This window comes from Vigna radiata, unplaced genomic scaffold (genome assembly GCF_000741045.1).
Source record: "Vigna radiata var. radiata cultivar VC1973A unplaced genomic scaffold, Vradiata_ver6 scaffold_180, whole genome shotgun sequence".
Taxonomy (NCBI): Eukaryota; Viridiplantae; Streptophyta; class Magnoliopsida; order Fabales; family Fabaceae; genus Vigna; species Vigna radiata.
This window is the reverse complement of record NW_014542002.1, coordinates 345,650-347,748: the sequence shown is the minus strand read 5'-3', so window position 1 is coordinate 347,748 and position 2,099 is coordinate 345,650. Positions and strand designations below refer to the sequence as shown.

The 2,099-nt window shown below is 40.4% G+C and overlaps 1 pseudogene; it reads right to left on the bottom strand.

Moving 5' to 3' along the window:
• The window catches only part of LOC111240743, a 22,015-nt pseudogene that overhangs the window by 8,959 nt on the left and 10,957 nt on the right, over window positions 1–2,099 (bottom strand).

The window sequence follows — 2,099 nt, the reverse complement described above, 5'->3', positions numbered from 1 at the left end:
GCACTTCTCTAAATTAGCAAACAATGATGCCTCCCTTAAAGCTTGAAGAACACTCCTAACATGCATGCAATGATCATTTAGAGACACACTATAAATGAGAATGTCATCAAAATAGACCACTACATATTTGCCTATGAAAGGTCTTAAAACATGATGCATGAGACGCATGAATGTGCTAGGAGCATTAGTCAAACCAAAAGGCATGATAAGCCACTCATATAGTCCAAATTTGGTCTTAAAAGCGGTTTTCCATTCATCCCCTTCTTTGATTCGAATTTGATTATATCTGCTCTTAAGATCAATTTTGGAAAATATAGTGGATCCATGAAGCTCATCTAATAAATCATCTAACCTAGGAATGGGATGCCTATACTTAATGGTGATGTTATTAATGGCCCTACAATATGTGCACATGCGCCATGAACCATCTTTCTTAGGAACAAGTATGACCGGCATAGCACATGGACTCATGCTATCTTGAACCCACCCTTTGGACAACAACCCCTCTACTTGTCTTTGTATTTCTTGGGTTTCCATGGGATTTGTTCTATAGGCTGGACGGTTTGGAAGAGAAGCTCCTGGTATAAAATCAATTTGGTGCTCAATTCCTCTAATAGGTGGTAAACCTTTTGGAGGATCTTGACACACATCGTGGAACTCCTCTAGCAAATTATCGAGCTTGGAAGACTTAATAACAGGAGTGGATGTAAGACATTGGGACGGAACAACACAAAAAATAGGCTTCTTTTTTCCAATAACTTTAATTACCTCTTTATGAGAGATGAGGAGATTATTCTTGACCTTCTCCTTTTCTTCACCTCTCTTGGACTTCATGATGAGGTGGTCCTCATGTATTTCCTTTGGAGTGAGAGGTTTTAATATGACCTTGCGCCCTTGGTAAGTTAATGACATCCTATTAGTAAGACCATCATGTTGAACATTTCTATCAAATTGCCATGGTCTTCCTAATAGAATGTGAGTGGCTTCCATGGGTACAACATCACAAAGAACCTCATCTTGATACTTGCCAATAGAAAAGGAAATATGGACTTGCTTATTGACCTAGATTTCACCCTCCTCACTTAACCATTGAAGCTTGTATGGCTTGGCATGTGCAATAGTGGGTAGCTTGAGCTTGTCCACTACGCGTGTGCTAGCTACATTAGTGCAACTTCCCCCGTCTATGATCATAAAGCAAACCTTGCTAGCTATAAGACATCTAGTGTGAAAAATATTTTCTCTTTGAGTTGTGTCAAAGTCCTTGTGGACTTGACCTAAGAGACGTCTTATAACTAGTAGGTCACCATCAAATGGAACCTTGTACTCATCTTCACTAGAGGAAGAAGAAGAGTGAGAAGCGTGTGAAGGTGAAGAAGGAGGAGAGTCATCGGTGAGAACCTCTTCTCCTCGAATGCACATTGCCCTCTTGTTTGGGCATGCAGATGCAATGTGACCATGACCTAAGCACTTAAAACATTTGACTTGACTAGGTCGCGTTGGTGACTTAGGTTTAGAAGAAGAAGGCGCGGGGTTAGTAGAAGATGGACGAGATTTATGAGGAATCTCTCTAGAAACATCCTTTTCTTTGTCCCTTGATGATGAGGTTTTGTAAAAATTATCTTTTGAAGAAGTGGAAAATTTGTTGGGGTAGGTCTCTTTTCTTAAAATTTGTCTCTCTACTTTCATAGCCCGATGTACCACAACATCTAAATCCTCATCATCATGGAGCTCTACAACATCTTGGATGTTTCTAGAGACCGCTAATAAATCTAGCTATTTTCGCGTGGTCAGTCTCATTAGTGTTAGTATGGTATAAAAGCACTTCGAGCTCACGTGCATATTCCTCCACACTTCGTCTACCCTGAGTAAGCCGTTGAAGCTTAATCAGGAGGTCCCTATGGTAGTATGGAGGTACGAATCGCTTGTACAACAAGCACCGAAAATGTTCCCAAGAGCTCGCGGGTGAGCCCCTGGTAATGTTCATCCTAGTTAGCCATTGCATGGCGTATCCCTCTAAGGCTAAAGTAGCTAAATTTACACGCAAATATCCATCTACATCATACAAATTAAAAACTTGTTCTACTTTAGCTATCCAATCT